Source organism: Pinus tabuliformis, chromosome 6 (genome assembly GCF_031772625.1).
Source record: "Pinus tabuliformis cultivar Carrire ecotype Pingquan chromosome 6, CPIR1, whole genome shotgun sequence".
Classification (NCBI taxonomy): Eukaryota; Viridiplantae; Streptophyta; class Pinopsida; order Pinales; family Pinaceae; genus Pinus; species Pinus tabuliformis.
The window spans coordinates 1,202,823,548-1,202,846,804 of NC_142292.1; the positions used below are offsets into that span (position 1 = coordinate 1,202,823,548).

A 23,257-nucleotide genomic window follows, 5' to 3' on the forward strand; every position below is an offset into this window, starting at 1 on the left:
GATTAATAGTGGAAGTACCCATAATTTCATCCATCAAAAGATCGCTGAAGCAGCACATTGTTTCATCCGGGCAGTTTCTAACTTCCAAGTCTAGATTGCAGATGGGGGCACAATGAAATGTGAAGGTCGCTGTGAAAATGTCAAAATTCAAATGGGGGATTATCAATTGAAAACCCACATGTTTGCAATACACATGGGGGGTTGCGACATTGTCCTAGGCGCGGAATGGCTCCGCACTCTTGGGCCAATCACAATGGATTTGCAGGAGTTATATATGAGTTTTAAGCAGAACAACTCCACACATAACCTCCGTGGACTACAGGCGGGAGCCCCCTCTATCATCAGCTCGCATAGGATGGAAAAATTGTTAAAAAAGGGCCATCATGGAGTGGTAGCTCAATTTAATGCCATCCAGGTAGTAGACACCATGTCTCTGCCAATTCATCCTGAGATGCAACAGATTTTAAATAAACATCGGACGATCTTTGACAAGCCTCATGAGCTTCCACCCTCGCGAGGGGAACATGATCATAGCATCACATTGGTTCCAGGGGCCCAACCCCCAAATGTGCGGCCATACAGATATCCGTTCACCCAAAAGAATGAAATAGAAAAAATCATCAAGGAATTGTTGGAAGCAGGTGTCATTCGTCCCAACATTAGTCCTTATTCATCCCGAGTAGTCATGGTCCTCAAGAAAGATGGGGAGTGGCGGATGTGTCCCGACTTCAGGGCCCTCAATAAGTTAACAGTCAAAGATAAATTTCCCATCCCGGTGGTTGACGATTTGCTGGACGAACTCAATGGGGCTCAGTTCTTCACTAAGTTGGATCTTCGCTCAGGCTACCACCAAATTCGCATGAAGGAAGTCGACATTCCCAAGACAGCTTTCAAAACTCATGAAGGCCATTATGAGTTCCTGGTCATGCCATTTGGTCTCTGTAATGCCCCCTCTACTTTTCAGAGCCTTATGAATCACCTCCTCAAACCATATCTCAGAAAATTTGTCCTTGTCTTCTTCGATGACATCCTCATCTATAGTGGCACTTGGGCGGCACATCTTCAGCATGTAGATCTACTCTTGCAACTGCTCCGCAGGCATAAATTATTTGTCAAGATGTCTAAGTGTTCGTTTGGCATGGAAGAAGTTGAGTATTTGGGCCACATTGTGGGGTGTGAAGGTGTCAAGGTGGACCCCAAAAAGATCCAGGCAATGCAAGAATGGCCTCAACCTAAGACCTTGAAAAGCTTGAGAGGATTTTTGGGTCTCACAGGCTATTATAGTAAATTTGTCCGCAACTATGGCCACATAGCGAAGCCCCTAACGCAACTCCTAAAGAAAAATTCCTTCTTCTGGAACGAGGAAGCACAACAGGCATTTACCGCTCTCAAAACCGCCATGTGTTCCACTCCCGTCTTAGCACTACCGGACTTCACCAAATCATTTGTCATTGAATGTGATGCTTCGGGAACAGGTATTGGAGCGGTCTTAATGCAGGAAGGGCGACCATTGGCCTTCACCAGCCAAAAACTAAGTGGGAGGAATCTGGGCCAATCTACCTACGAGAAGGAAATGATGGCCATCTTATATGCAGTCGAGACCTGGCGACCTTACTTGTTGGGGCGACGTTTCCAAATCCGCACAGATCATCACAGTCTTAAATATTTTTTGGAGCAACGCCCATCTTCCCCACAACAAAATAAATGGTTAGCAAAAATGCTGGGATATGATTATGAGATCATTTACAAGAAAGGGAAAGACAACAGGGTAGTAGATGCATTGTCACGCCAATTTGAGGAGGAAAGTACTTTGCTCGCAATTTCCCTCCCCATTCCAGACTGGATTGAAGAGGCTCGCAGGGAATGGTTTTCACATCCCGGGTTCTCCCAACTCATTTCTCAATTGCAGGTAGATCCTAATTCCAGCAAGGGCTACTCGTGGCAGAATGATATTCTTCGCTACAAGGACAGAGTCGTAATATCACCAACATCCACCCTCAAAAGTTGCATTTTGGCAGAATTGCACTCATCTCCCATTGCAGGACATTCGGGCTTTCAGAAGACGTATGCTCGCACCAGAAGATCATTTTTTTGGGCCGGCATGAAATAGGACATCCTTACTTTCGTAGCAGAATGTGATGTCTGTCAATGCCACAAAGGGGAAACCGTCAACACACCAGGCACATTACAACCATTGCCCATTCCGGCGTCAATTTGGATGGAGGTCTCCATGGATTTCATTACAGGTCTTCCAAAGTCTGGGAACAAGTCAGTCATCATGGTGGTTGTGGACCGACTGCCGAAATATGCTCATTTCTGCGCACTACCCCAACCATTTACACCAACTTTGGTTGCTCAAACTTTCATGGATCAGATCTTCAAATTGCATGGCATGCCCACTTCTATTGTGTCCGACTGCGACCCAATCTTCACCAGTAATTTTTGGCAGGAGCTCTTCAGAATACAAGGCACTCAACTCAAACTCAGTACTTCATATCATCCGCAAACAGATGGTCAAACCGAAGCCGTCAACAAATGTCTAGAAACCTACCTTAGGTGTTTCACTTCAGAAAAGCAACACCTTTGGGTACAGTGGTTACCTCTAGCGGAATGGTGGTATAACACCAACTATCATGCCACCACCAAAATGACTCCCTATGAAGCAGTCTATGGACAACTTCCGCCTTCCCCTACTTCTTATCTCACGGGGTGATCTAAAGTACAAGCCGTGGATCAACTCCTACAACACCGCGCAACCATGCTTGCCCATCTGCGCGAGAATCTTCATCAAGCTCAGAACCGTATGAAGCAATAGGCTGACCAACATCGCTCAGAGCGCCAATTTCAAGAAGGGGATTAGGTCTTTTTGAGGCTGCAACCATATAAGCAAACATCACTCAAAGACAAGGGTTGTCAAAAGCTCTCTCCAAAATTCTACGGACCATACCAAGTACTTCAGCACATTGGAGAAGTGGCTTACAAGTTGGCTTTGCCAACTACAGCAAAAATCCACCCAGTTTTCCATGTATCATGCCTTATGAAAGTGATTGGGAACAATTGCCGAGTTCAAACCAGTCTACCTGAATTGGACAAAGAAGGGTCAATCTGGCTTCAACCTGAACAGGTTCTATACACACGAGACAAGCACCTGTGCGGCCGCATGATTAAGGAGGTCCTCGTCAAATGGAAAGACACCTCTCCGGAAGATGCAACTTGGGAACCAGCCACTATTCTTCAGCAGTTTCCGCAGCTTCAGCCTTGAGGACAAGGCTAGTCTTAAGGGGGAGGGCATGTTAGGGTCCCACCCTAACCCCCTTATTTATGTCATGGGATCACGTCATAGTCAAGAGTCAATAAAGCCCATATTAATATTTGTAAGTGGTTAACCCGCAATTAATGACGGGACCACAGTTAGTTGCAAATGGGTGGTAGTATTAGATAGATGGTAAATGGGCAGTAGTATTAGATAGATGGTATTAATAAAACCCATGGTATTGGCCCGTGGTATTGCATGTATGAGTCATATATAAAGGATAGAGACTCCCTGCGAGGAGTATCGTGTCTTGTTTTGTAATCGAGCTCTGCTCTATTGGAGGTTGCCCCCTTGAAGAGGCCTGTGAACATTTCTCTCTGAATAATAAAATCATTGCTATTCTGTGCTCTGGGTATATTTTCTTCGCATATTCTGTGTTCTCGGTATCTTTTCTTCGCAGATTCTATGTTTGGGTATTACTTTGCAAGTTAAGAGCATAACATCTTATCTTCTGCTGCTTCGCCAATTTCGTGGTGTTGCATGCTTCTTGGGCCTTAGCCGTTGCTTCCTCCTTTCTGTGCTTCTTCGCCAGCTGCGCCATTCGGAGCTTTGTCTCTTCCTTCTTGTGCTGCGTGGTGGACCTATCCGTTTTCCACCACCAAGCCTGCTGGAGCATGCCACTCTGGTGGCCAAGACTCGAGGACTACAAAGATCACATCATCTGTCGCCAGATATGGGAGGTTATTCCATGTCTTTGTAGGGTCTTTCCACGCCCTGATAAAAACATGGTTGAAATCTGCTTTGAAATCTACAAAGCTCTTCAAACTGGCGTATACTATGGGCGACAACAATGACTTGCAATTGATCCCTATCAAGATATTCATCTCCATTAATACCCAAAATATATTGCTTTCTTTTATCCAATGTGTGTCCTTGGTCGTCCACAGCGAAGCGTACTTCATTGCCTCTGGAAGATTCTGTGCGACTGAAGGGAATTGGCTGTCTTTAGGTAGCTCCCATGCCATTAGTACGATCAACAACAGGAGCCACACGTAGTGAAACGTTTTGCCATGCTCATGTGCCTCGTGATAGTTCACAAGGAACTCACTGCATAAATAGTTTGCCCAGTTGAACTCGACTCCTTCTGCGCATTGGGCCACTAGTGCAATCATAGGCGCGGGAACCTCATCCGTGCGACACTTCCACATCACTTTCCCTGTTAGTATTTGTGTTGCGACCTTGACTATGGGGTTGTTAATGCTGGAGATGGAATATCCTCGCTTCTTCTTCTCCAACTTGAACTTCTTCTTCATTGCTTCTGCGAGGGAAAACTCGCCACCTTTTCCTTTTGAAATATTGGTTGGATCCTCCCCTGAGTAAGGTAGCCGTGTGATTCAGTGAATCAAGTGGTCTGTGATGGGAATGGGCTCCTACAGCCACAAACACCCATCATGCACCAAGTAGAGCAGCTGCCTGATGACAAAGACAGTCACTGGGGCATGGTGGTAATGCGACACCCAAAGTAGGTTTAACAACCCGACTTTTTCTACACCCCTGAGGCATTTGCATGGCTCCAATTCAATCATTCCAGCCATCGCATAAATCCATCGGTGCATTAGCTGCTCAGTCACTAAATGCGGGAATTTCTAATGATCCGCAAGTCCCAATCTTCAAACTTCAATATAGGAACTCACCCTAAGTGTGGTCCCTCAAAAATAATATCATCAGGGAGCAACGAAGTTTGTATAAAGCTCTTGCTCTCATCTATGTCCTTCGGAACTTTGGCTTTGCCCTTGCATGTAGGAACGTATTCTGGCAGCCTGGTAATAGGGTTCGCACCTTGGGTTTCAACTTCCATTTCTTCATCCTCCTCCTCCACCAGGATTTCTTTAGATTCATCCTCGTCAGCCTCCAAATTAATGGCCTTACCCTTTTCCTACAAGGTGAGCTTGGTCCTTTGTGGTTTTCATGGTGAGACGCGCATCGGGATAATAACCTACTTATCCTTCTTAGGTATCGGTGTTCTAGGTGATTTAGGTACCTCAACTATTATTCTGACACTCTTCAGGGCTTCTACTACCACAATTTCCTGTGCAGCTTCTTCGGCTGTCATGACTCTTGTGTCCATGGATTTTGCGGGTGCTGACATAGAATTATTCCATAATTATTGCAGTGTCTCTAGTAGTTGCTGAAATAATGAATTCACTTTCAGAGTCTCTAATAGGTCTCGGTTCATGTATACTTGAGCACGCAACAACTCAGTTCTCAACATGCCAAGTGTTTTTCGCTGGGTAGCCACTTGTAATTTATAGGGCCTTTTGAATCCAAATTTGACCGTTCCCCCCACATTCGGCCCATTAATGCTAGATTGGTGGTATATTTCCAAGAATCTAATCTGTAAAGTTTACCTTAAATTCCTTCCGCCCTCTCCATTTAGCCTCAAACCGGCCATCAAATTGTGAATAGTGACTTTAATGGTCACTTATCGACATACCTGCGCACGAGCACAATTGTCATCGTGTTGTTGTAGACCTTGTGACACTTTGCTACATCTCGAAGTCTTGAAATTGCGTAGCTCTCCAAACTAGGTAGTGTATTTTATAGTCCCGTGCTTCCTTCTAGCTACTTCGAGTGCTAAGACTATTCTTCTATCGACTATTTAGATGGTCAGGCCACCTGTGTATGGCTTCAAATGACTGCCATTCACTTTTCCCAGAAAGGGATCTCCATTCAACTTAACCAACTGGACCACGCCACCTTCAGTAATCTCCTTAATAACATATGGCCCTAGCCAGTGCATCCTAAATTTTCTAGGGAATTTATCAGACTTACTATCATACAATAGCAACAAGTCATTCACCTTAAAGGTGCACAACTTAATATGTCGGTCGTGCCATGCCTTTTCGCGTTGCTTTTGGACCTGCTGGTGAAATCCAGCCAAAAATATCTCTCCTTCGAGCTCATCCAACTGTGCGAGCCTCTCTTCCAGGGCTCCGCGATCTATCATACCTGTGAGCACTGCTATGTGTAGACTAGGCACAATTTATTCCATAAGCATCACCGCCTCAACCCCGTATACCAACTTAAAGGGTGTCTGTCCTATTAACTTCTTACATGTCGTCCGATAAGCCCACAATACTATAGGTAGATGTAGGTCCTAATCACTTTGCTGAGCATTGCATACCTTGGTCAACGCGGTCTCCAGTACTTTGTTGAACACCTCCATTATCCCATTAGCTTGTGGGTGATAAGGTGTGCTCTTTTGGTGATACACCTGAAATTCCTTTGTTAGTGTGCTAATTGTCTCATTCAGTAAGTGCGTACCTCGATCGCTCATCAAGATCTTTTGACATCCAAATCACTTCAGTACATTCTCAAATAGAAACTTTGCGACCATCACACTTGTGCAATCCTTCACTGGCTGCGCTTCTGCCCAATGAGTTAAGTACTCTGTCGTAGTGATATTGTACCTCGTGCCTGCCTTTCCTTGTGGTTGAACACCTCCATTATCCCATTAGCATGTGGGTGATAAGGTGTTCTCTTTTGGTGATACACATAAAATTCCTTTGTTAGTGCGCTAATTGTCTCATTCAGGAAGTGCGTACCTCGATCGCTCATCAAGATCTTTTGACATCCAAATCACTTCAGTACATTCTCAAATAGAAACTTTGCGACCATCACACTTGTGCAATCCTTCATCGACTGCGCTTCTGCCCAATGAGTTAAGTACTCTGTCGTAGTGATATTGTACCTCGTGCCTACCTTTCCTTGTGGTTGAATCAGTCCTACAAAATCTATTGCCCACTTCTCAAAAGGTTGCACGTCATTTGGTGATTCATAGGCATTTCATCCCTCTGCGATGGCCTGCCTGTTCCCTGACATACATCATACACCTTGCAATAATCTTTTGAATCCTGATGAAGGTTTGGCCACCACAAACTTGCGCGTAGAATCTTCTACACAGTTTCTATTCCTACATAATGTCCTCCTGCAACACCCCCATGAGTGTCCGCGAGGATGCTGATTTGTTCAAATTCAAGTACATACCTTCGTAGTATTTCATCATTCCTCATTTTGTATAGATTCCCAGCAATGATAGAGAAGTTTTCCACACACGCCACTAATTCCTTATTTTGTTGGACAGAGTATCCTTTCAGCGTAGTTCCAGTTGTTAAGAAGTGTATTATATCCTCGAAATGCCCATTCACAATGCGCACAACAAAGAGCTACATGTCAGGTAATCCTTCCTCCAAATTAGTATGTTTCTCCCTTGTCTCGATGGGTAATAGGCGGTCATGTCCCCCGTTCAATCGTTCAGGCTTCACAACAACTTCAAAATTGTACTCTTGGAACAATAAGAGCCATCTACAGATGCACCCCCCCAACATAGGATTATTGACTAGGTACTTCAACGTGGAGTGATCCGTATACATATTAGAGTGACCCCCTAGCAAGTAGTGTCGATACTTATGGAGTATATGGAATAGTTCTTCTCTGCTTTGGATAATTTGTGGCTCGCGAATGCGATAGGGTGGTCCAAGCCTTCTCCTCCATCCTGTGTTAGTACTTCCCCCAACGCTATACATGACGCATCAACATGTACATGAAATTATTTCTTCCAGTCCGGGAAGACTAGAATCAGTGTAGTAACCATCTTCTCTTTCAATATATCCAATCTTTTCTTACAGTCATCATTCCAATAGAAAGAGACATCCTTCTTCAAAAAAGTTTCCATTGACATGGTGATCTGGGCATAGCCTTTGATAAAATTTTTGTAATATGCCATATGCCCCAAGGTAGTGCACAACTGTTTCACACTACTCAACACTTCCAAGTTCAAAATCACAACGATCTTCGCGGGGTCTACCATGAACCCTTGTTTGTAAACCACATGCCCCAATAGGTTCCCAAAAGGAATGCAAAACAGACACTTCTTGAGTTTGAGTGCGATTTGGTATCTTCGACAGGTATTCAACATCAAGCGCAAGCTCGCTACATGGTGCTTAACTAGCCCAAATTCAGTCCAGGCATCAAAGTATACCTCCAGGAACTTATGAATAAATTCCTTGAATGCCGCAACAACCACACGTGAAAATATAGCAGGCACATTCTTCAACCTAAACAACATTACAATATATTGAAAGCAACCCCACTTAGTCACGAAGGTTGTCTTGCTGCTATTCTCCAGCGAAATTTTGATTTGGTGGTACCCCGAGAACCCATTAGTGAAGGAGTATGCTTCTTGGCCACCTACATTGTCCAACACTTCATCTGTGAACAGAATTGGGAAAGGATCATGAACGTAGGCTTTATTCAACTTTCTAAGATACATGCATATCCTTATCTCATCCTTCTTCTTCTTTTCTTTCACCACCATTGGGCTTACCCAATCAGACTCTTCCACAAGCTCAATGATGTCTGCTAATAGAATTTTTTCTAGTTCTAAGTAGACCTTCTCTTTGTATTTCGGATTTGGGCAGTAAGGCCTCTTCTTAATTGGCTTTGTGTCAGGTTTTAATATGATCTTCATCACTTCTAGATCTCTGATTATTCCTTTCAAATGCATAAACTTTGCAGGGAATAAGTCTTGGTATTCATGGAGAAATTCAACGACCTTATCCACCGTCGCGTTGTCCCAATCTTCGCGAACTTGGGTTCTGCCTCCGTACCAATGTTCACATGTCTAGTTTTCACTGGCACGGTTATATTAGGGTTCTCAATCTATGGCCCCTGAACATCGTGGTGGCCTTCTGTCTCTGGAATGTTAATCTTCTGTGGATCCTCGTCCTCTTCTTTAGTAGTTACATTATAACATTCCAGCGCGCGACTCAACTGAGTAGCCCATTCAGGCTGCGTCAAGTCTAAAGGATCCTGCGATATCCTAAAGATGGCTGCTTTCACCTCTTGTAGCACTTCATCAATACCATCAAACCCGTACTCAAAAGTAAATGTCATCATGAATCCTTCCTATAGGATATCACATTCACCTGTCCCATGGAGAAGATCTATTTCTACATACCAATTCATTGGTATAACATCCAGGGTATGACAGAATAGGTGAACCCACTCAGGTTGTGGCTTTTCTCCATAAGCCTGCGTCCATTTGGCCAGATGCATGCACGGATCATTCTGCCCATCATACTTGTTTGTCAGTTGCATCTTAGGCTTCCCAAATCATGTTCACATCGTTTTCCTACATTCATGCTAATCATCAAAACTCCATTTTCCTGGCACTTCCATTTTGAATGCATCCAAAAAGATATCTACCTCATTCAGTCCATCATATGTAGGTAGATTTCTTACCTCTGACGACACACAATGCAGTGACCTGGTCATCATATTGCAATTCATCGTAGTTACTTCATGTAACCGATTCTACCAATGTTCTATATACTCATCAAAATCCGAAGTGTAGGAGCTCTTGTGCTCCCATGTAATCCTCCCATCTGTGGTAGGATTCACCCAGTCTTGATCTTGTGCTGTTATCTTATAGATGCAGTCCAAATCATCATCACTGTCATAATTGTGGACTGCGTCTATATAACATGATCCTTCAACAGAATCCAGGGGTATTATTACGCACAATGATTTCCTCTCAAAGATCATCTTTCGCTTCTTCAGATTGACTACCCCATTCATATCAGTAGCCCAGTCAATTCCCAAGAGCACAGGGTAGGGATTGCTGTCATCAACAATATCTATTACTTCAAAATCTACCAGCACGCTCGCTCCCTCAATATCCACGGTCACTCCCTGCAGCTGCCCCATGGGTATTATTTTCTTTTGATTCACCATCCTTAGCTGAATTGGATACCATTGTAGCACAGGTCTCCCCATTCGCTCCCATGTTTTCTTTGGTAGAACGTTCGCATCTGATCCCAAATCTAGAATGACTTGATCCATTTAGTATTCTCCGATCTGCGTGGTGAGTCTCATTTCACGCCCCGTCCTTATTTTATGCTTTCCGATCTTGTGGACTACATGTGGTTCACCTAACGTAGTCCCAACACATCTATTGATAAGTTCTTGTAACCATTTCACATCCTTACTATTGCGCAGTAACTTCATATAGGTTTATAGGAAAGTTGTGAGCATAGAGGGGTCCATCTCCTGCTCAGGCTTATCCTTGCTTCCTGAAGTGGAGGCCTCAGTAAAGCTCTTCTTAGCTTCCATGAATGCTTCATGAGTGTGCTCCAAATCTAACTCAACCTCTTTCGCCAGGGCTTTGCGAACTCATGTATTGTCTTCCGGCTATTTCCCCTTGTCATCCCCTATCACAATTCCACTCCGTAGCACTATATTTACGTTTGGGTCTTCCTCACATGGCTCAAACCTCATCATCTATAGGTTCTGAGTTGGGGGAGAAGGTAGCGCCCCTTTGTCACGTATCCTAGCTATTAGCATAGGACAATCTTCTGTTTCATGATCAAACAACTTGCAATACTTGCACGACGGGCGCGTTGGATTAGTGAAATCATGGGCATAGTGTCCTGGCCCTCCACAATTGTAGCAAATCAACTGTCTAAGACCTATAACAGGTCCTCCTTCACCTTGGCCTCGTCCATGCCCCTGGAATCTTGTCCGTGCCATCCTGCATTCTGGTCAAGGGGACACGTTTTGGCTTGAACCCTATAGGTGGGAGTTCTATCCATCATCAATTCATAGCTCCTACAGGTATGCTCATCATGTCCTATCGATCTACAAAAGTTGCAGAACAACTGTTGCAATGTTTGCACATACTTCTATAGCAAGTGATAGTTATCCATGGCATGTTTTCCGGTTACCTGATAGATAGCACACCATAAAGCAGGTGTCGCGCTAGGTCCTGCTTGAGATTCTAGCCTTAAAGGCATTGGTCCTCCTCCTACAAGGTAATTTGTAAAGACCAGGTAGTGGTCTTTGTCATGACCTTGACTCTTGCATTTCAAACACCATACCTCCTCACGCACCTCTGGCCGAACCGTCCTATCCTGCTTCAAGCTTTGCATATCTAGGCACAGATTCTGCAGCTGCACATGTATCTGCTGAACTCCTAGATTAGGATCTTGCATCGGAGTCTCATGTAGTCTCATGGAAATCTCCAAGGCCTCTGCCTAAGTTGTTAGCTTCTGCTGTGACAACACGCTCCTTAATTGGGGTAGTAGCGAAGCCACAAACCACTGCGATGTTGTCCATCTGTCAAATTCATATTGGCTTCGTGGATTTGACACTTTAATCTTTGATCTAATTCCCACAGTGTCTCGCTTGGTTGCATCATGATTTCTTTGAATCCCACAATCGACAACGAATCAGACTTAGGCTTGCTAAATTCCCTTTTTAGTGCTACTTGGATGTCTGTTACTCTCGCATTCGGGTTATCGTTGGAGTACTTAATATACCAAGTTAGTGCACGATCCTACAGAGTGCTAACCAGTGTCGCTTTGTTTATGTGGTCATTTGTAACACCTTGAGCTTCCCATATAGCCCTTACAACAAACCAGAATTGGTTCAGATCCTCATTTCCCAAACCTTTGAACAAAGGAAACTTCACTGTGTTTTCCATACTAAATTGCAGTGGTAGTGGAGGTGGTATGGGTGAAGTTGGAGGTGATGGTGATGAAGATGGAGGTGGTGTGGGTGGAGACGGTATTCGCGAAAATCCTTGTCTTATCAACTGAATAGCACTTCGCAAAGAGACCTTCACTATCCCTTCTTCATCCCCTCGCGGAGGTGAAATCAAGGGGCTATACTTCGGACCCTTATTTCCTTCGTTTCTGTAACTTTTTCTGCTTCGCGTAGTCCCAAACATCAAGGTAGTTGTATAACCCATTTTTCCCACAACAACATTGTAATCCAAGTATTCAAAGATTTTACGTACTTACCTCAAGGTCCTTTGAAAAATCGTCACTTTGCCTCACTATAGCTGATTGAGGTGTCCATTGTGAATTCAGTAAAAAATCCTCGTATGATGTGATCGAGCCAATGATCGACAACACGCGTGATCTTATCCCCTGATGCTTCCAACCTTCGCACTAGCTTCGGGGTCCAAGCAATAGGACCGTCAAGTTTCCACCTTCCTTAGCTATTTGCTAGCTTTGCGATCCACTCGTATAGCTCAGTGGGAAAGGATGTGAAATTTTTTTGTGGATCTCCATATACAGGTATTGGTCCAACCACTATTCTTTTGACAGTCGCGGGTTTATGCTCTCTTGCGCCACAAACTCGTGAATCATTCTGTCCAACCAGCCTTCGATTTCTTTGTTAGTTGGATTCTAGTGATACAAAATCACACATCTCTCATGCAGATTCCTGTCTTGACAAAAGAACCATTTGTTGGTTTGTGGGGGCCTGACCCAGGTTCAACATTAGTTAGCCAAAAAAATCACTACACTACTAGCCCTTTTGACATTAGCTCACGGAGCGCAGATTAAAGTCTCACCTGAAGCAGTATGGGGGGACGCTGGAACCAAGTTTCCGCACCCTTGAGATGGATGTGATGTTGTTTTATTCCATCTTGTTACAGGGAAAAGTGTCTATGTAGAACTGCTAATCCCACTAAGGTGTGGTAGCTACCTTAGAAACAAACAAAGTAAAGCTACTTTCATTTTTCCTTTATGAAAGATAGATGAGAGAAGAATAAAGGAGACCAACCTCTGTCTTGTGCTTGGCTCCTAGTTCGATTCATCTCTCTTCTGATAGTCCTTTGCTACTTGCTTCCTTGTACACCCAGCTTCACAGAGTACCTGTAGAATCAAAGTAGCATAACACTATACAAGAACATGGTCAGTTTACATCTAATCCTAGATTGTTTATGATAATAGATCCATATTTTGTTACAGGGAAAAGTGTCTATGCAGAACTGCTAATCCCACTAAGGTGTGGTAGCTACCTTAGAAACAAACAAAGTAAAGCTACTTTCGTTTTTCCTTTATGAAAGATAGATGAGAGAAGAATAAAGGAGACCAACCTCTGTCTTGCGCTTGGCTCCTAGTTCGATTCCTCTCTCTTCTGATAGTCCTTTGCTACTTGCTTCCTTGTACACCCAGCTTCACAGAGTACCTGTAGAATCAAAGTAGCATAACACTAAACAAGAACATGGATCTATTATCATAAACAATCTAGGATCAGATGTAAATTGACCATACAAATGCATAAAACATAAATGACACAAGAGTATGGAGGAAAACTTGAACAACTTTTATTGATAATCAAGAAAGGGCCAAGAGAGTTACAACCAATTGCTCTGACCCAGCATCATCCTCTCAGCAAGTAAGCCCTTCTTCACCTCATGCAAAGCTTAGATCACCCAACACTATGATGTTGCCTCAAGAAACCAACAACAATTCCTTACAAGATGCAAAATTCCAGCCTCTGGATCTCTGGGATGAGGGATCCATATATAGATATCTGTAAGGGAGATGAGTCAGCTTGTGATTTGATTAGTGTCGTCCCTCTGATAGTTCTTGCTTCCACTTGGAGATTTATGATCTCTTACTCATCCTTGGTCGAATTCAGAGAGGCAAGTGTCATAGGAGAAGTTTCTGGAAGATTCCATGCCTCTCCACCTCGCGGATTGACACTGCCATTTGTCACCTCTCACCCATCGCACCCCATAGAAGGGCTTTTTGAAATGCAACGCACCCACAGAGTGTACTTAGGTGAGATGCAACGCACTTTGCCTATGGAGCAGGTGAAATGATCCTGTTTTGACCAGTTCTGAGTAGTTTTTCATGGAGAACTTCTAGGAGAAGCTGTAATCAGTTGACCTTGTTCCTTTAGGGGTTAGAACAACACTTTTAGGGACTTAGGAGCCCTTGGTTTATGGACATTTTATGCTTGGGGTTGCAGTGCCAAAAAATGTCTATAACAGTTTCCCCCTAAAGCATGAGGTCGTTAATCTTTTTGATGTCGGGTGAAATGCTTTATCATGAGGATCCAAAGTTCTTTCAAGCTGGGAGGAGACCTGTAATAAGATACAATACAATACATTATCTTAATAATATTTTCATGATATAGCTGAGGCAGGCATTCCCATGCTCAGCTTTATAAATTCATTTTCATGTACATAGGACAGACAATCGTCTGAGTGTAGACTGATGATTCTGGTAGAGACATCATCCCTTTGATTGGATGATTATCTGTGTAGCAATGATGTACATTTGATGTCTTTATTTCCCTGAATATATATCGCAGCCCGGATGGATGAAACTAGATTCGGGGTCTTCAATCTCGTTCGATCTTCACTCGAAGTACAAGTCGATCCATGTGAGAGATGTTTTGGAGTCGAACATGGAAAGACATTGCCTGATTACCAGCAAATGATGTAAGCTGTTAACAGGCGCGAGAGGAATCACTGATAATGATAATGACCCTCAAGGTACTGCAGTACAATTCATGTGGTGTGAATAAAGGACTTGGGGTCGAACACCACGCAAAGTCTTTCGGTCGAAGCCATTGATGTAAACCTGTCACCAGAAGTGAGAAACTTGCCATTGAGGCATGCAAGCTTCAAAGTACTGAAAGGGGTGTCCCTAGATCGACTTCTTGGATAATGAGCTGATGTCGACAAGAAGCGATAAGTCATAGGAAGGCCTTAATGAATCCCACATCAATGACACAAAATGGAGCAAATGATTTTAATGGAGGTGAAAACGATCTGGTGATATAATGTTCAGGGTGGCGGTCATGAAAGAATGGAGCGTAAATGTATTGCAGCGGGTGAGACACAGGTGAATCCTCTGAGTGACTTCTCTTGAACATATCGGCGATACTGACATGATGGATTGGTAGCATTAACCCCAAATGTGGATGGTGTGATGGGACCATGGTGATGTGACCGGTGAATGAAACAACCCAACCCGACTTGGATGCGGAGTGAAAGTGTCATGTTCAAGAGCGACTTGCTACCAACAAAGTTTCTTCAAGTTTTCTTCCCAATTTTTCCCCAGTCATTGCTGACCAGTACCTATTTATTTTTGTCAAGCTTGAGGAGGATAACATATGCTTGTTCTATAATTTTCCCTTCGGGAAAACCCATCGCTATGTTTTAACGAGCCTAGCGATAGTGAAACTTGTTCTTGTCTGCTATGGACAAGTTTGTCGCTATTAGGTTTTAACGAGTTTAACGACAAAGATAACTCAGTCCTTTTCAATTTTAGAGAGTCTGAAAAGGGACGTAAAGGAAACTCCAAAATCCCTTTTTCGTCATCTAATCCCTTAAGTCCGAAAAAGTATAAAACAATACAGAAGGGATGAATTTTCGATACTTTTAACGAGCTGAACAAAACAAGCGCTTGATCTTTTTGTGTAATAATCCCTCAGGTCCAAAAAGATTAAAATCTAAAGGAGGGATAGCACTTCCGGTCCCTTTAACGAGCTGGAGAGGCCAATGGCTCGGAAATCTTTTCATATTTTACGAGTCAGTTGAAAAGAGCTTAAAGGAGACTCGTCTTTTGAGGAACGAGTGATAAAATTGGGTAGCAGCTGATTCCAGGTAAGGTTTGGAATTTTCCAATCACGACAGTGTTACAAGGATGGCTAGTGGGATCACTCTTCGCAGTTGTTCCTCAAAAGGGGTAAACAATCAAATGGAGGTGAATGATCGGCCAATACAGAGTGGAGTTGATGATGGGAACATGACCAAGGCTTTAAAGGCTGAAGTACTACATTCACGATGATTATTTACCAGGAATTGGTTCATTTTTTATTGAGCTTAAATGCTGGGGAAAACATTTGCTCATTGCTTACGTTTATTTTTTAACAAGCATGAAGTCCGTATTAAAACTACTCGATTAATCCAATCGTATAATAAGAATGTCTCATATATGAAAAAGACAATTTTTAGAGTTTTGCCCCACATCCTTTCTTTATGCAAGTTAGGAAACGACCAATCCTACGAGTTTAAAGGGTTAGAGGACCTACAAATTTAAAAAAATAAATGGTCGCTCTTCGCTTGCACGCCAAAAGGTTTGCATGCCCCCAGGTATCAAATAAAGCTTCAAGGTCACCTTTTATTCTACTGACAATACATTTGTTTTATCAGGAAAGGTCTACCTCTTTCAGGTTACCAAAGATTGTTCTATTCACAGCGCAAACAAAACACTTCTTCGGCGATGTCTACCGAAATAGACAAAGGCGAGCGGTGCAGACGCCTCCACCCACATAACTTTGACGAGGGAATCTTATTCCAGTCTAACCCCCTTTTCCAATCATGGATGGGAGTACAGACTAGTCATATATCTCTCGCGGAAACCTACCCTATACCCAAAGTTTTCCTGCTGAAGCAGACCAGGGTGCATGCCCCCTGGGTTTCAGTCATGTCCCCCGAATCACTCGCACTCATCAGGTGGACGAACTGGAGATTGATGAGACATTCCTTGTGTGAAAAGACCATTCAGGGATGGTATATGACTATTTGCTATGCGTGATCTGGGAAATGAAAGCTGGTCTACGATCTTGACCACTCTTCCTTCGTGCGGAAAACACATTACTCTAAAGAGTGATGAGACAATGGCTCCCATGCAATAAATATAGTCTCTTCCAAGGAGTAGATTATAATCGAGGGGTCCTTGGACTACCATTACGTTCATATGAACGGTTTTCCCTCTCAATGTTATGGGCACATTGGGAAGGATCCCTAACAGTCGACTGGTTCCTTTGTCAAAGCCTGTTAGATTTCTCATCTCAAGAAAAAGCGATGGCGAACCAAGCGCTTTCCAAGCAGTCAAGGAAAGGATACTCACAGAAGCCCCTTCATCTATGATGGTACCAACCACAACCATTATATATATTTGAGCAATGATTCGGAATGGTACACTAGCCGGTAAACGGGGTTTGCCTAGTTGATTCCAGTCAAAGGAAACAACTAGGTTGCTTGGAGGTGGGACCGAATAGACGATCGGGTACAACTCTGACAAACTTCCTTCCCGCGGTAAAGGAATGGGTAAATTGCCCCCATGTTCATCGGAGTCTGTGCTTACAAAAAGAATTTGGACGGTGTCTGTAGGGGCCTGATTCCTATTATTAGAGTCTCAATCTATAATACACTAACAAATCTATTTTCCTACTGTTCTAAAAGTAAAAAAAGAACTTGCTGACCTTCTTACATAGATTTAAACATTCAACATCTTATCACTTTATCATAAGTAACATAATTTAAGGTGAGCATTCCATTGATATCAACTTAACAAGAGTGGTCCATGGAAAATACCTGTTCCGGCGGTTGATGATGATACCTTTGTCTTATAGCTCCTGCTGAACGTTCCTTCTCACCGACCCAATTGGATTTACCTCCCAGCCAACTAGGAAATAAATTCCTAGCCCAGGAAACCTCCACAAATTCCCTAGCCCTCCGTGCCCAAGTCCAACCAGATATAGTGTGTCCTTAAGAAGAATGTGCAAAACTAGATAATGATACTTTCCTCCTCTCAAACCCAAGAAACCTCCACAGGTTTCCAAGGTCTCCCAAAATCATAACAAGGCCAAACAATCACAACCAACCCCCCCACAATCCTAAGCAAGACTCCAACCCCCCCACAATCCTAAGCAAGACTCCAACCCCCCTTTTCTTCCTTCCCTCTTCCCTTTTTATACCCTCTTTCCTCAACCACCTCTCATTAATGTCATTAAATTCTCATCCATCCTTAGTTGAATTCTCTTCTCCCAAGTAAGCTAGGAGTACAATTGGAATTGTGACATGAATATAAAATTGAGAATTTAATGGGAAAGGATCATGTCTTCTCCCAAGTAAATCTAAAAAGTACATTTGGGAATGTGAAGTGTAATTACATGGAGAGGACCATGTATTCTCCTTAGTAAATGTGAGGGTACATTGGGGAATGTGAAATGAATAAATATATATTGATGATAAGATGGAGAGGACTATGTCTTCTCCCAAGAAAATGTGAGGGTACATTGGGGAATGTGAAATGAATACATATATTTTGAAATAATGGAAGAAGACCATATCCTACATAATATTCAATTTGAGAAGGTAAGTGGGGAATTTGAATAATGGAAATCATAAATTTATATTAGACCAATATTTCTCAATATTTTCAGATAATGAAAATATTAACAAAATTTGTAGGATAAGATTCAAGTGGGGCATTACATACACCCCTCCTTCAGAAAACTTCGTCCCGAAGTCAGAATGAAAAGGTACAAGGAGTTTGAAAGCATAGCAAACCAGAGAGAGTTATAGCATTAAAATTCGATAAGTCAGACAATGACATTACTTCCCATCAAGAGTCTCCAACTGATCTATATCTTCCTATCCACCCTGGCCTACTTCCGTTCCCGCCCTATCCGTCCTCTGCTGCCTTATCAGTGGCAAAGGCCATACTGACCACTGATAAAACCGACATGGTGGGAGCGTCGAATGCCTCGACCAAACTTTCCCCAGCAGGAATCTGGCAATCGTCATCACACGTCTAGGGGGAGCATTCAGCTGTCCTCCCCACGATTCCAGGTTTCGGAGGATACACGGTGGGAAACCCCTCCACCCCTCCTTCAGAGCACAGAACACACTACAGAGCTGGTTGGACTTGTCATCGAATAATCCAGTCAGGTCATCTTGCCACCTGTCATTTGCATTTTACTCATGTCATAAGAGTGCATATCAAGTAGATACCAAATGTAATAGAACAATGTACATCATACCTTTCCTCATTGGTCGTCTCGACCTCCCCCAATGGAATGTTAGATCTTGGTTATCATACGGTTCTTTCCAATCTGTAGTTTAGTTCTCATCCATGCATATATATAACCGCAAAATAGATATAGATACATGATCTTAAACACCATGTTTATTAAACCCAGTGTCCATGTGTCAATTTTTGTTGTTCATACTGGAATTAAATCTTACATCAGATAAATCATAATTTCACTAAGTCATTGATTAGATAAATCATATATATATAAGCCTATATGATGCAATAATAACTCTGACAAGTCATGCACTAAATAAATTATAACCAAGTAAGTCATACATTTGGTCATACATCCAACATTTCCATCATCAATACCAAATCCATCAATTGATTTTCATGTGTCCAACCAGATGTATATAATGTTCACAAATAACAACATGGAACTGCAAAAGAGAACCTTAACATAGGTGGCTATCTACGTTAAAATGGGCATCATAAATGCTCATGTGACATCCTTGTGGAACCCCTCAATAACAATTAGAGTTGAAACAGATTCAACTGTCCATCATGGAAAATAGAATTTGAACCCGTATATGCTATAAGGTGGTACCAAAACCAAAATAATAGCAAGCAACAGATTAGTGCACTATCAATTCCACTAGGAGGTGCTAGTATAAGTTTTATGCATATAATTCCTTTAAAACCTTAATGAAAGTTTTATGCATATAATTCCTTTAAAACCTTAGTGAATATAAAATTCCCACTCTTCCAATTTGATGGTTTTTTTTTTTTTTTTCATCTTCCAACCCATTTAGTTAATCTTGAAAATAAAAGACTCCAAACTTCAGAAACTGTTTCCCAACATGATTTTCATACTTTTTTTTTTTTGTAAATTGAGAGGAATGTCCTCTAAATGTCAAAAGGTTCAAATTTATTATATATTTAATCACTGTTTACTAGTACTAAAACAATCTCATGATATATATTGCAGCTCACAATATGATCAGACAAATGAGAAATAATTAAATGAACGGAATAATTGCCTTTGCCCTGTTGCTATTAGTATTTCCCCTCTAAATGGCATCGCATTTCTAAAGATTCCTACTCCTTTCATAAGTGGCTAGCGACCACAAAAGTTGCAAAGAAATTTGAGGGTCCTTTTATCCAAAACTAGAGACACATTATTTTTCACGACATTTTTATTCAACACTAGAATAAGGGTAAAAGTGTATCCTAATATTTTCACTAGTCTTTTATTGACTAAATAAGCTTCCATTCTAAAATCCCAAATTCTCTATGAATTGATCTTCTCATTTAATTTAAGATCATAAAAAACAACTGTCAGAGTAAGCCTTACACAAGCCCATAGTATTCAATCTATATTTTCACTAGAAAATTCTACCCCACTAGACTATCTTTGTCAGGCATCCATCTGTTATGCACCATGAAATAATTGTTGGCATCCTCTTTTCCTCAACCTTAGGTTATATCATGTCAACCCATTTTTCTTTGGATTGTTTGCTTGCTGGTTTTATTGTTTTTCTCTGTTACCTGTACCTATTAATTATTAACTAATTTCTTGATTACTTTCTAGATTTCTCCGTCTTAGTAAACAAAAAACATGACAAAGCATACTTAGTTACAAGACTAGGCTTAATATGTATGGATTAGAAGCAACCATTACATTGAATCTCACCATGCTAGATTGATGCATTCTAGTGAAAATCGATTTTTGGAGAAGTTCAATTCAATTAAGAACACTTTAACCAATTAATCATGCCTGAACTATCAAATGGTAAGGATAGTACTGGATCACTTAGGGAAAACTCTTGGCATGTTTTGGGCTTCGTAGTAACTCAAACCACTCTATACTATATCCCTATGTTTAAAGTAGAGGGTATTTAAATGACACATGCTAGTCAACAGAATTCATGAGCATTACAACCATAAACTAAATTTCTATAATTAGGTCTTCGTTGTGACATCGTCACTATATTGCAGATCTGGTGTCTCCATTTATAGGTTATAATAAGCTTAACAAACTCATCTACTTATAGGTTCCAAGAAGCTTAACAACCTCATCTGCTTATTTCTATAATCATTCATCTATAGAAAGCATGCAATGTTTAAAATTTGTACAAAGATAAAACTTATAATGGCCTTGGTGGGCTTAATGGTTAAGAACATGTATTTCCTTGTAAGAGGTCATAGATTCAAATCTAGAGGGAAGTAGAAAAGGTAAACCTCCACAGACTTTAGTAGTCAAATCACTGCAAGGAGGTGGATCGCTTGTCCCATAAACAAGGGGTCTCATAAACCAATTTCGTGTCTGGCTTGGCCATGACCTATTATTATTATTATTATTATTATTATTCAAAGGGAGACTCTAGCTCTATTTGTAAAATTTATTTGACGCATGCATAACATCAACATAGAACCAACTTGTAGTAGAAGTATGTTGAAGATCTGTTTTAATATAAAGCCTCTTTCTCACTTTTGAAGCCATGAAGGTACGAGGGAAACAATCTTCAAATGTAATGACGCTGGGATAATCACAAAGGACTCCTAGCTTCTTTGGAGATGAGCCTAAGCGCGTTGGGTCAACAAGTCATGCTATATATGGGAGCCTTTAAATGTAAAGAAGCTGGAAAAAATACGAAAGACTCCCTAACTTCTTTGAAGATTGGCCTTAGACGATTGGGTCAATATAACATACCATATACAGGAGACTCCTCGGATCCGAAGATGTGTCCAAGCCTAGTTGATATCCCTTAACTGTAGTCATCTTAGTCTAGCCAACAAAAGACCAAATTATTTTCATGACATGAAGACGGTTAATCACTTGAAGATGGTTGTTTGGAGAACAACTTGAAGATAAATATAATCTTGTAAGGATATTGTCACCGTGCAAGACTGTCAAATGAGGAGATTAATTAACTGGAAGACAACTGATCCCATGGTGATGGAGGTTTGAACTAGAATTTGTCAAAACAATCAATAAAAATCAATAATATTCAAAATTGCAAGAATGCGAGCTAGCTCCTATAGATAGCAACACTTAACAGAGTCCAGTAGAAATTTAACTACTTTTAGCTCCAGTTTCCTTAGACCTAGAAAATCATAACTAGCTACTAGATTCTTAAGTGATAATATATGACTGGAAATGCTAGAAAGTCTTCTTCCCTAAACATCAAATCCAAGTTGTTTAATGGCTGCAAACCCCTGAACCCTTCCTAATATACCAACTCTGCCAGCTGCCCATTGACTTCTTTTTTTTAATCTTAAAAATTTATTTCAGGACTGAATTTATTCTTATTTAAAGATGTTTGAGAGGTCTTTTGTTTTTCAAATCATTTTTTTTTTCTAAGAGGGAATGCCCATGTCTTCTCTAGGGTTCCATTAGTGCCTTCTAATGTTTGACTACTAATAATCATGGTTCTTTATTAGTGGAATCTTCAAATTTACTAGATAAAACATTTACTGATGATAGTCATCTGAGCTTGAAACATAGGTTTCTGGATAGACCTAAGACAGTGACAATCATTAATAGGGTTAAACCCTTTAGATATCCATGGCTCCAACATTCTCCAAATTTATCTACATATCCTATCTTTTCTAGAGGATTTGCAGGTTTTCATGGAAATACATACTCTGTGTTATCAGTGCTTCAGGATATTAGACGTGATCAAGAATATTCAAATTGTTATCCCTTGAACCATGTGACATTAAAGATCTGGATGAAACTAGATCCTCTCCATTGACCCAATCATGATGAAGGACATCTAATTATTTGATTGAAATTGTACAAGATTTCTCTTCCACATATGAAGAAAAATCTGTTTGCGTCAACTTCCAATGTCACTCCTTCAAAGCAATCATGCATGGCTACACATTCAACTCAAGTGCATGGCTACACATTCAACTCAAGTAAAAGGCATTATGTCTGACTTCTTGTCAACATAGTTGTGAGACCTTGGGTATTCCATCAAAGAACCCTAAGAAGAGATACTAAAGAGGTGATCGCTATAATTCCACCATCAAGTTTCACTTGTTTTGTAAGTGGAATTGTTATGCCCATAGAAAGAGTGGTCATCATCTATTGCTACCCTTGCTTTCCAATCAAGTACCAAATCAAGGATTTCTTTATCAATGTAATTTGTAATGTTTGTAACGTCTTAATCAACAAGGTCAATTTCAGCAACAATTTTGCAAGCAAAACTCATGGTTGTATCCTCTTCCACATAAAAAAAGAAATATATATATATATATATATATATATATATGCAGATGCTAGTTGATAGAAGTAGAAAAGATAAATAGTCTTAAAATGCAATGTGCTAGTCGGGTTAGGATTTAAGATCTGCTGGCAGGTCCA

General features: G+C 41.4%; 1 pseudogene; it reads right to left on the reverse strand.

Moving 5' to 3' along the window:
• The window catches only part of LOC149263045 (uncharacterized), a 195,316-nt pseudogene that overhangs the window by 56,541 nt on the left and 115,518 nt on the right, over positions 1–23,257 (reverse strand).